Consider the following 13,191-nt stretch of genomic DNA (forward strand, 5'->3'; position numbering starts at 1 on the left):
AGAGAGTAAAATGCTTGTTTTAAAATTTAAGAAATTGGCAATGAAGGCTGGCATCATTAGCAGAGCAGAGGTAGGGACTGATATCTCAATAGTGTATACAAAATAACTCGTGGTATGGGGAATAAGCCATGAAGGACTTAAAAATGAAAAAGACTACTTTGCATTTCATGCGGTGGAGAAGGGTGAGCCACTGTAGGGTTGCAAGAGAGGTGCGGAATGGTTGAAGTGATGAACCACGAAAATGAAGTTTACAGTTGTTTTTAAATGGATACAAATAGTACTAAGTTGCATTTCTCATGGACAGCGATGACAATGTTGCAGTAGTCAAGATGAGAAATGAGAAGGGTCTGGAGAGAGATTCAGCTATGTGGACAGAAAGAAAAGGCCACTATTAAAGCCCTGGCTGAGTCCCCTTCTCATTGCATGGTCACCAGTCAGCTTTACTGAGCCTAACCCTTGGATCGCCTGTGCTTTCAGGCCACTTGGGTCTGTGTAGACTCAGGCGATAAGAGGGAAGGTCCTCTCATGGATCATTAAAATATACGACAAAAAGGTAAGAATAAAAGGTCAGTTTTCACAGTGGAGACAGGTTCCCCAAAGATCTATACTGGAACCAGTGCTGTTCAACAGATTCATAAATGATCTGGAAAATGGAGTAAACAGTGAGGTGGTAAAGTTTACAGATGATACTAAATTACTCAAGAAAAATCCAAAGCTCACTGCAAATAGTTACAAAGAGATCTCATAAAACTGGGTGACTGGGCAAGAAAATGGCAGATCAAATTTAACATTGGTAAATACTAAATAATGCACATTGGAAAACCTAACCTCAACTATATTCCTTAAAGAGTCAGAGCCAAATTCTACCTTCATTTATATGATATACAATCTCATCGAGTCCAATGGTGTTGAATGGGGCATGAAGAAAGAATTTGACCCTTTGCAGGGAAAACAGTAAAATTCAGCCTTTAGCTTTATGAGACAAATTCTCAATGAAATCAAACTAGGGAGTATTGGGCAAGCCTGAGATGTCTAGAAGGTAATAAGTGATAACATGGAGCATATATGTGGGGCTTTTCTAGCCAAATCCGAATCTCGCAGATACTTCCAAGGGAGGTTAATACTTACTATGTCAGCAGGAAAGTCAAAAGACAAATTATATCCCACATCATTTTTTCAGAAGATGCCAGGGTATTTCATATCATATTAAAACAACATGTGTGTCATGTTATAACTCTGGTAAAGAAATGTTAAGAGAACAACATCATGAGGTCAGCCTTTAAAAATTGTAAGTTTTCACATTTCCAGCCAAGTTTATCAAACTTGGCTGCATTGAGAATATTGTTCCAGCGTAGTATCATTAGTCTTTCATTCCTATAGTCTTCTACAATTACGATGATAGAGGAGGTCCTGTTAAAAGCTGCAGCAAAAAGTTTTAAAAAAATGAAGAAGCGGAACTGCATGGCTATGAATTTGGGAAGTGTGATATCCAGTTCAGTTTTTCACCTCTCAGTCACTAGTTTTAAATTCATCCCAGATAAGCAGTAACCAAATGTCAACACAAGCTGATGGCTGTTTATGTATTTAATTTTACAAAAGATACAAGAAAGCTCTTCTGTTCTCCGGGTAGCAAAATTCTATCTGTAAAGTTTGTCAATCCAGCATCAGACTAAATGATTGAAGGTATTCTTAGCTAGCACTTTAATCCTTTAGCAATCACCTTGAAAAATTACATCTGAGAAGGCTTTAAAAGCCACAAGTTTTGCTATTATGCAATGTGGAAAATCAGTGCCACTGATTAATCACACTAATGCAGATTCTCTGCTTCTAAAAAATAAGTCCTGAATAGGACCTGCATGCTGATAAATGTAGATGATGTGCAGCACTTATTCTGTAGAAAAATGTTCCCATCTTTTTATCTACTTAAAATCAAATAATCAAGATTCACATTATGACCCCCACTTAAATTATGGGGAAAATCAAGCCTTATACTACACAAATTCCTCAGAATAAGTGCCAGTATTATGCCATTCCAGGTGTGAAATCATCAGGAATGTAAGTCTAAACTGATCAACCTCACTACATAAAAATAGTAGGGAACAGTTATCAAATTAACCCCTTCAATGTCTTGGGCGGTTAAGCATGATTACACCAGGAACCCTTTACATAACTTTTGGAATGTATGTTGTGCACCATGATGCTCTTTATTTAAATAGATTCAGATTTTAATATATGTGGCTGCATGCATGACAGTCTGAGGAATATCACTTAATTGTTAACTACAATTTGTCACTGGTGGTAACTTAGTTTTCAAGTAATTTTATAAGGTCAGTGATTTAAAATATTTATGCTCATAAATTAGACTAAAATGAATTAATATTGACTTTCCATTTTAAGAAATGTTAAAAGTATTTTCTAAATAGTCACATGCGCTTAGCGTTTCCCAAATGTGGCCACCATGGCCACATGTGGCCACCATGGGTTTTTCTTGTGGCCACAGCCTCCTGGGTAGTGATTGGGAGGTGGGGGAGCAGCAAAGCATTCACCCTTCCCTGGGGCCACCAGTAGGGGTTGGGCCCTGTCTCCCTTTGGAGCCACAAATGCCAGAGGAGCAGGCAGCCTGTGTGAGTTCCCCTCTTTCCCAGGGGCAATGGGCTCGGGCTTCGGCCATGGGGATTCTGGTTCTGGCTGCAGGACTTTGGGCTCCGGCCTCAACACCCTCCCCTCCATTGCCCATGGCCACCGCCTTCCCCAGCCCTCCATTGACCTGGCCCCTGCTGCCTCCCTACCCACCTCTCCATTCAGAGCTTGATTTGTCCACCGACTTACCAGGGATGAGTACGTCTGCTGTGAAAAGAGATATTAACAAACGTACAAATATCAGTTTTCACAGGAGCAGACTAGCAAGTCTAAAAACCAAACAAACCAGCAACTAAAAACACCAAAAGTAACAACAAAAAAGAAAAGAACTCACAAAGCACCTTATTTTGTTTCTATTCTGTTTAGGTCCAGTAAAGAATATTGACAACTGTACATTATTTTTATTATGGAGACTGAAAAAAAACCCCTACATAAATAAATTACAATGATTTGAACAAGGATATGAGCATCTTTATTTGTTTTTCCTAAAGTTAATTAAGTATTTTAGGAAAAATTGTCAGAGTGACCACCAATAAGGGTTGGTGGCCGCCCTCTAAGGCCACCAAAATTTTTCTTGTGAGAATCCCTGGCTTTGGGTTTGTCTACACAGGGGTTTAAAAGAGGATCAAATGCAGTGAATGCAGTCTGAAAATGGTTTGCATACACACAACATAATCCATCACTGTGCACTCACTCAAGATTTGCCATGAACTCTGGAGTCCTCTTGCCAAGCAGATTAGGTTTTGCTGCAAATTGAATTAGTGTGGTCTAATGTTCATGTGGACAAAACTGCTGCATACCATTTTTTCCCCAGTGTTTCCAACAGTGCCTTGCAAGTCAACCATTACTGACCTGCCTGTCTACCAGTGTACCTTCTCCGACTCTGATGTCAAGTTCCCAGGACATCTCCTAGTCCTCATAAAGGCTGGCACAGAACCAGAATTTACCTATTTGTTTCTGGATCTGAGTGTATCAGCATTCTTGTGATGCAACCATGATAGTGCTCCAGAAGTCCCACAACACATTTTGCCCAGCTGTTTAAAGCTGTGCTGGAACCTTGGATCTCATTGCTATCTGGGGAGAAGTATTGGGGAAGAAAGCTCTTGTGGTCAAGTCACCTGAATAAAAGCCTTTTTATGGACATTGCCAAGCAGATGTCTGAGAGGGGCCATGACTGGGATGCCAACCAATGCCAGATAAAGATCCAGCAACTTGGGAGTAAGTACATTGAAAGGAGGGACGAAAGGATACAATTCAGCAAGGGGCATGTGACCTGTCCATTTTATGAGCAGCTTGCAGGATCCTACACAATTATAGCACAACCTGTCCAAGACATCATGTGGAGCCTGCTGGCCACACTTTCCTGCCCACTACGGACAACCAGCAAGGCCTGCTGGAGGATGTGTGGGAAAGGCTGCCAGAGAGGAGCTGTGCCCTGATAGACAATGATCTTTTTGGGACCCAGGACCCTGACACTGATCAACTGGAAAAGCATCCGCAATAATATCCTGCTGCAAAGTACCCCAATTCTTGCTTTGCATTGGCTGAGGTTAGGTCCCAACCAGAAACCCAGTCCAGAACTGAAGGGCCAGATTCTCTGGAGGGAACTTTGGAAGGGAAGTACCTATCCTTCCAATTTTTTTTTTAATTATTATTGTGCTATATTGTTTTTCTACATTCTATTCCGGGGGCCCCATGGAGGTAGCCATTTCAGATGAACGTGAGCTAGGAGACCTTCCAAATATCCAGCCCTTGTGCCCTCCCTCCCTCCATCGGCCCACACTGTTTGGCATACTCCCCACCAATGTTTCCAAAATGGTGGCTGTTTCACATGAGTGACTGGCCTCTGTCTCATGCTAAAGCCATAACTATTGACAGTTTTCAAGACCGTGGCATAGAAGGTGCTTGCTCGTTTGTCTGTTTTCCTTTCCCATTCCCTTATCTGTCTTGCCCAGCAAATGCCCTTCCTGCCTTATTCGCCTCTCTGAAATGGCAGCAGACAGTATGGCACAACTGCAGCCTCTGTCCCACCCTCTCTCCTGCAGCACATTCAAATAATGAAAAAATAATTTGTGCGAAGTGCAACAGTTTATTACGACAATATTTAGAGGGAAAGACGTTTGATTGTGTTCATAGTTTACATGAACATCACACACCCGGTAAAGGTGCAAACAGAACTCTTCCCTGATGAGATTTAAATGTCCTGTAATGTACATTCTAGCTGGCAATCATTGCAGGACTCTATCTATTTTTCTTTGCACTTTATGTCTGCAATGGAGATAAAGCAGAACTTAAGATCGAGAAATGACTCAATTTTGGTTCACACATTATAGGGAATTGGCTGCATGCTCATTCCCTCAATATAGCTCACAAGCCCCTTCCACTGTTGCAGCACTTCTGGGAAGACCATCCTGGTGAGGAACTTCAATGCATATCTTTCCGGTTTGCTCTTTGGCTTTTTGAATAAGACTACTCTCTGCTTCCTAGTCACCCACCTCTGTGTAATGTCATCAAGAGTCAGGGCAACCTAAAGCGGATGCAGATGGGATTACTATCTGGCTTGATATCCCGATGCCCTCCATAACCCCTCCAAACCCACAGATGCAACTCAAATGCACCAACAAAACTGCAAAACCAAAACTGGAGCATAATTCCACCCGCCACCCCCCACTCCACTAAGGCACGGTGGCAAATTGCATATGCGGCAGAGAGTAAAGTCACATACGCATACTAAAAAAAAAAAAAAAAAAAGTCCTATCACGGCCTGTCTGGAATATGAACAATAAGTGACTGTTTCCCCCATGCACACACTACCACAGCATCTGCAATAGCCAGACCATCAAGGATAGGGCCTCTATCTACTGTTGAGAGGCTGGCCCACCAGAGGGGGCAAAAAAGAGACTCAGGAAAAGATGTTTCGTCAACTCATAGCAAAGTCCCGGAGAAAAACCGCATTGACTGAGAGGTGAAGGCAGTACACGATGACCCAGAAACAGAAAGAAATGTAGCTCTCCTAGGAGACTGTGGCAGTAGCCAAGGAAAACAATAGCCATGGCCAAAGAGAGCATGGAAAAAGACCAGCAGATATAGAGGCAACTCATAGACATTATCCAGTAGCCAGTATTGTCCAGAGGCTGAAGGACATGTTCCTGCTAGACCAGCAAGCCATGCAGTCCCATAAACTGGGACCCAGCATGTCCTTCAGCCTCTGGACAATACTGACTACTGGAACCAGCAGCAACTCCTCCCCATAAAACACACACAACACACGTCCCAAATGCCATTCTCCTCTCAGGTCCATCATCTGCCCACCAAGAACACTGGCTCTTGGGAGCCAGCATTTTTGAGCCTTGCAACATACATGAAAATTTTGAGCAACAGCGCTCAACCCCAGTGTCCTTGCATACAAGAAGAGGCAGAGGGAATATGAGCCAGAAATTTTAAACCCCTCTTCTAACCTTGTTATTTTTGTAGTTTGAATTGTTTGGTTCGCACTGTCATTTCATATAAAGGTTTTCTTTTTGACTCTTTTGGTAAATGTATTTTCAAATAAAAAAGTATTATTTATCCATCAGTTCAATTAAAACTTTATTTTTGGCTTTGTTACTGTTGTTTCTAATAAAAATTGCTAAAAATCCATTTTGGTCCACTATGACTCATCATGGCATGTAACACACAAAATCCTTTAAGTAAAGCTAAAATAATTCATTTGGTTTTACAAAAGTTTCTAGGCAATATCCCCCTTCCATCACTACTCACAGCTATCCCAACCTGACTCCACAGATTAGCAGCTGAATGTCCACACGTGTTCAACCTTGCGATTAAACCATGAACAAAGGGCATCCATGACAATATTCCACTGGGTGTTAGCATTCTCTGTGGGATGTCTGGCTGTTTGCTTGAACCACCAAGTAAGTCTCTGCACCTCCGCCTACCACCCATTGCTAAGGCTATCCTCCTTGGTCTCACAGATACTGTGCACAACACAACATGCAGCTATAATGATTGGGGCATTTTTCTCCCTGACACTTTCATATGATTCCATAAGCAGTGACATCTGCCTTTCAAACGACCAAATGCACACTCAACCACCATTCTGTACCTACTCAGGCAATAGTTAAAATGTTCATTCCTTCTTTCCAAATGGCCTGTGGATGGCTTCATTAACCAGGGAATCAGAGGAAAGACAGTCTGTCCCCGAATAACTGGCCCAACCTCCATGCCATTAATGCAGAATGAATGTCTCCCACAATTCTACATATGTTGGCAGGGCCCAGAAATGGCACAGCTGACACTTGAACCGATCCTCTGGTTCCAACAGCTCAGCATCCTCATTTTGATGCAATAGTTTTGCAGTGTTGTCCTGTTGCTGAAGGAGCCAGTGATGCTGCCATTGAATGTTCTCCTGGACCCGCAGCATCTGTTCGGCCGTGTGGCAGGGGAAGTCCAGTGTTTAATGTGTCTGAGTTTGAATGCTGTAATACAGTCCAAGCAGCCTCTTCATATTCACACTTGCCAGGATAGTGGAGCTGTGCATTTCTGGGTCCATGCTAGTAGACAGCAATATGAAAATTGTGCTAGCCCACCCAAGAAGGAAGCCTGGGGTGTAGGCAGTAGAAATATAGGCTTAAAAAAAATCTAATCTATCTAGCTCCTGCTTTGAATCCCATGATTTACAGCAAGAACAATCCAATGATGCACGCTGCTCAACCATGAAATAAAGGATCAAAGGATAGCCCCTGAGAACACTACTCCCTCAGCTCACAGTAAACCACCGCTCTATGTTCATACAATGTGAACTGAAAATGTAACAGGCAATCTGTGCGCACACTATTGATGTGACTTGTGTGCTGTGAGTTACCAAACCAAAGCCTACCAAAGTCACAGATTGCAGAGTTTTGGGATAACCTCTGGATGTTAATCTCACTTTAACTGGTAATTTCCTTGATACTTAGAGATTACAGGTTTAAAGGAAATTCACTTGAAAAAAAAGCCTTTAACTTTAAGGCCTGGTCTACACTACCATTTTAGGTCGAATGTAGCAGCGTTACCTTGATTTAACCCTGCACCCGTCCACATGACCAAGCTCTTTTTTCCGACTTAAAGGGCTCTTAAAATTGATTTCTTTACTCCACCCCCAACGAGGGGATTAGCACTGAAATCAGTCTTGCCAGGTCAAATTTGGGGTAGTGTGGATGCAATTCAATGGTATTGGCCTCCGGGAGCTATCCCAGAGTGCTCCATTGTGACCATTCTGGACAGTGCTCTCAACTCAGATGCACTGGCCGGGCAGACAGGAAAAGTCCCGCAAACTTTTGAATTTCATTTCCTGTTTGACCAGCGTGGCAAGCTGATCAGCAGAGGTGACCATGGAGTCCCAGAATCGCGAAAGAGCTCCAGCATGGACCAAACGGGAGGTATGGGATCTGATCGCTGTATGAGGAGATGAATCCGTGCTAGCTGAACTCCATTCCAGTAAATGAAATGCAATGAAATTCAAAAACATTTGAAAAAATCTGCAAGGGCATGAAGGACAAAGGCTATAACAGGGACTTGCAGCGGTGCTACATGAAAATTAAGGAGCTCAGGCAAGCCAACCAAAAAATCCGACAGGCAAATGTTCGTTCCGGGTCACAGGCCCAAACATGCTGCTTCTATGATGAGCTGCATGCCATTCTAGGGGGTGCAGCCACCACTACCCCAATTCTGTGCTTTGACTCCATCAATGGAGTAGAACGCAACACGGAAGCAGGTTTTGGGGATGAGGAAGATGATGAGGAGAAGGTTGAAGATAGCTCACAGCAAGGAAGAGGAGAAACCGGTTTCCCCAACAGCCAGGAACTGTTTCTCACTGTGGACCTGGAGCCAGTACCCCCTGAAGCCACCCAAAGCAGGCTCCTGGACCCTGAAGGTGCTGAAGGGACCTCTGGTGAGTGTACCTTTTTAAATATTATACATGGTTTAAAAGCAAACGTGTTTAATGATTAATTTGCCCTGGCATTTGCGGCCAGTACAGCTACTGGAAAATTCTGTTAACGTGTCTGAGGATGGAACGGAAATCCTCCAGGGACATCTCCATAAAGCTCTCCTGGATGTACTCCCAAAGCCTTTGCAAAAGGTTTCTGGGGAGGGCAGCCTTATTCCGTCCTCCAGGGTAGGACACTCTACCACGCCAAGGCCAGTAGCATGTAGTCGGGAATCACTGCAGAACAAAGCATTGCAGAGTATGGTTCCGGTGTTTTTCTGGCATTCAAACGACATCTGTTCTTTTCTGTGTTATCCTCAGGAAAGTGATATCGTTCATGGTTACCTGGTTGAAAGAGGGTGATTTTATTAAGCAGACATTCAGCAGTGCCTGTTCCCGCTGGGCTGTTTGCCTGTGGCTGAACAGAAATGTTCAACACTGTTAGCCACGCGGTGGGGGGAGGGGTGAAGCCATCATCCCAGAGAATTGGATATGTGGGGGAGGGTTAGTTGGGTTTGTGTTGCACATTAACTCGGAAACCACAGTCCCTCCTTTTAAATTGCCAACCCATTTTAAATGGCCAACCAAACGGCTGCTTGGCATGGGAAACAAGGTCCTGCTGTTTGAAACCATTCCCACATGTTATGAAGGTTAAAGAAGCCAAAAGACTGCCTGCATGCCATATTCTGTTGCCCGGCCCTGTGTGAGTGATCTCTCACACCAAACTGGCATACCCTCAATAAGAGGCAAAATGTGACCTTGTAAAGAAAGCACATGTGCTATGTAATGTTAACAGCAAGGTTGACCATGAAAGAGTGTACTCATTGTTCTATAAAATGTGTCTTTTTAACTACCACTCTCCCTTTTTTTCCTCCACCAGCTGCATATATTTCTCCTTCGCAGAGGCTAGCGAAGATTAGAAGGTGAAAAAAACGCACTCGGGATGAAATGTTCTCTGAGCTCATGCTGTCCTCCCACACTGACAGAGCACAGCAGAATGTGTGGAGGCAGACAATCACAATATGAACGCGAGGAGAGATGGCGGACTGAAAAGAGTAAGCAGCAGGCTGAAGATGATTGGTGGGTCAGCTTGCTGACAGAAGGCAGGAGTCAATGCTCCGGCTGCTGGAGGATCAAACTCATATGCTCCAGCATATGGTTGAGCTGCAGGAAAGGCAGCAGGAGCACAGACCGCTGCTACAGCCCCTGTGTAACCAACCACCCTTCTCCCCAAGTTCCATAGCTTCCTCACCCAGACATCCAAGAACGCAGTGGGGTGGCCTCCGGCCACCCAGCCACTCCACCTCAGAGGATTGCCCAAGCAACAGAAGGCTAGCATTCAACAAGTTTTAAAGTTTTTAAGTTTTAAAGTGCAGTGTGGCCTTGTCCTTCCCTCCTCCCTGATCCCACTCAGCGCTCCCCTCCTCCTCCACTGCTCCTGGGCTACCTTGGCAGTTATCCCCCTATTTGTGTGATGAATTAATAAAGAATCCATGAATGTGAAGGAACATTGACTTTATTGCCTCTGCAAGAAGTAATTTGAAGGAGAGAGGGAGGGTGCGTTTAGTTACAGGAAGTAGAAGGTGAACCAAGGAGAAGGGGTTCATCAAGAAGATAAACAAGAATTTCACATGTAGCCTGGCCAGTCATGGAAACTGGTTTTCAGCTTCTCTGATGCGCAGGACACCTTGCTGTTGCTCTTCTAAACCGCCCTGGTGTCTGGTCTGCGCGTAATCAGTGGCCAGGAGATTTGCGCTCAATATCCCACCCACCAATAATGTCTCCCCTTACTCTTCAGAGATTGGCGTTGCGCATCAGCAAGAGTAATAATGATGGAATTATTGGTTTTCACTGAGGTCTATACTAGTTTCTTAGGTTAAACTGCGCCAGCGCACTTTAATGTTCAAATTGGCACATTGTATCACCATTCCTGCACTTGCTTCAGTCTGCTGTAGTGTTCAACAGTTCTGACTACCTGTGCAGGATCCCTGTCATATGCGCTCTCATGAGCCCATGGCATCAAGGTGGTAGGTTGGGTCACCGCAGGATAATCTACAGGCATTTCAATTCCCAACTGTTATCTTCATGGTCTGGGGAAGTAATTCCCTTGCTGCAGCCGTTTAAACAGAGTAGTGTTCCTGAAGATGCGAGCGTCATGAACCCTTCCTGGCCATCCCACGTGGATGTTGGTGAAACGTCCCTTGTGATCCACCAGTGCTTGCAGCACCATTGTAAAGTATCCCTTGCGGTTTATGTACTCACTGGCTTGGTGCTCCAGTGCCAAGATAGGGATATGGGTTCCGTCTATCGCCCCACCACAGATAGGAAATCCCATTGCAGCAAAGCCATTCGCTATGGCCTGCACATTTCCCAGAGTCACTACCCTTGATTTCAGCAGCTCTTTGATTGTGTTGGCTACTTGGGTCACAGCAGCTCCCACAGTAGATTTGCCCATTCCAAACCGGTAGCTGTCTGGTGTTGCAAGCTTCCACAGAGCTATCACTACTCGTGTCTCAACTGTGAGGGCTGCTCTCATCTTGGTATTCTGGTGCTCCAAGGCAGGGGAAATCAAGTCAACAAGTTCCATGGAAGTGCCCTTACGCATGCGAAAGTTTTGCAGCCACTGGGAATCGTCCCAGATCTGCAAAACCCTGGGTTTAGCAGGCCGCTGATTTCACGGAGGGAGGGAGAGAGGGGGGAACAAATGAATACAAAACAAAATCCAGTCTATTTCTTGTTTTGATCCACTCCATCTATCTTACACATCTTAGGCTGGCAGCAGACGGTGCATTACGATTGCTAGCCATAGTCATCTCCTGGCTGCTCACCAGAAGACAGTGCAATACGACTGCTGGCAGGACTGAGTCTCCATGAGACGAAACTTGAAAAGGGAATGAACTGGCTGAGTCACTCCCATGTCAGCCAAGGCGCCCCTGACCAACCTCACTGAGGTCAGCTAAAAGAGCACCCAGGAGTATGATGACAATGGCTACCAACTATAATGCACTGTCTGCTGCCAAAAGGCAATGAGCTGCTGCTGTGTAGCACTGCAGTACCACGTCTGCCAGCACCCAGTAGACATACGGTGATGGTGAGCTGAGCGGGCTCCATGCTTGCTGTGGTATGGTGTCTGCACAGGTAACCCAGGAAAAAAGACGTGGAACAATTGTCTGCCATTGCTTTCATGGAGGGATGGGGGGGCGGGTCCTGATGACCACTGTTCTGACCACCCACAACACTGTTTTTGCCCCATCAGCCATTGGGATCTCAACCCAGAATTCCAATAGGTGGCAGAGACTGCAGGAACTGTGAGATAGCTATCCACAGTGCAACGCTCTGGAAGTCAATGCTAACCTTGGTACCGTGGACGCAGTCTGCCGACTTAATAAACTTAGAGCATTTTATGTGGGGACACACACAATCGACTGTATAAAAACGGTTTTTAAAAAACCGACTGCTATAAAGTCGACCTAATTTCGTAGTGTTGACATACCCTAAGTTACTTTGTGTGAATTTCCATGTTTTAGAAAAAGTGTTAAAATGGAAAGTAATTCTGGGAAGGGGGATGTAAAGGAGATCATAGAATCATAGAATATCAGGGATGGAAGGGACCTCAGGAGGTCATCTAGTCCAACTCTCTGCTCAAAGCAGGACCAACTCCCAGCTAAATCATCCCAGCTAGGGCTTTGTCAAGCCTGACCTTAAAAACCTCTAAGGAAGGAGATTCCACCACCTCCCTAGGTAACCCATTCTAGTGCTTTACCACCCTCCTAGTGAAGAAGTTTTTCCTAATATCCAACATAAGCCTCCCCCACTGCAACTTGAGACCATTACTTCTTGTTCTGTCATCATGTACCACTGAGAACAGTCTAGATCCATCCTCTTTGGAACCCCCTTTCAGGTAGTTGAAAGCAGCTTCATTCTCTTCTGCAGACTAAACAATCCCAGTTCATAGATTCTAGGACTGGAAGGAACCTCGAGAGGTCATCGAGCCCAGTCCCCTGCCCTCATGGCAGGACCAAATACTGTCTAGACCATCCCTGATAGACAGTTATCTAACCTACTCTTAAATATCTCCAGAGATGGAGATTCCACAACCTCCCTAGGCAACTTATTCCAGTGTTTAACCACTCTGACAGTTAGGAACTTTTTCCTAATGTCCAACCTAAACCTCCCTTGCTGCAGTTTAAGCCCATTGCTCTTGTTCTATCCTTAGAGGCTAAGGTGAACAAGTTTTCTCCCTCCTCCTTATAAGACCCTTTTAGATACCTGAAAACTGCTATCATGTCCCCTCTCAGTCTTCTCTTTTCCAAACTAAACAAACCCAATTCTTTCAGCTTTCCTTCATAGGTCATGTTCTCAAGACCTTTAATCATTCTTGTTGCTCTTCTCTGGACCCTTTGCAATTTCTCCACATCTTTCTTGAAATAATGGACACAATACGCCCAGTTGAGGCCTAACAAGGCAGTAGAGCGGAAGAATGACTTGGTCATGTCTTGACTCACAAACCACTGTTTAATGCATCCCAGAATCATGTTGTTTTTTCTCTGGGCTGTATAACAGCTCTCTGTAAGTCATGTGCTCCA

At 44.5% G+C, this 13,191-nt stretch overlaps 1 protein-coding gene and 1 pseudogene across 1 annotated transcript in view; one reads left to right on the forward strand and one right to left on the reverse strand.

Moving 5' to 3' along the window:
- SBF2 (SET binding factor 2) overlaps window positions 1–13,191 on the reverse strand; it is a 636,382-nt gene that overhangs the window by 195,559 nt on the left and 427,632 nt on the right. The window lies entirely within an intron of this gene.
- LOC142046647 (uncharacterized) lies at window positions 8,007–9,980 on the forward strand (annotated as a pseudogene).

The sequence above is a fragment of the Chelonoidis abingdonii genome, chromosome 4, assembly GCF_003597395.2.
Source record: "Chelonoidis abingdonii isolate Lonesome George chromosome 4, CheloAbing_2.0, whole genome shotgun sequence".
Lineage (NCBI taxonomy): Eukaryota > Metazoa > Chordata > Testudines > Testudinidae > Chelonoidis > Chelonoidis abingdonii.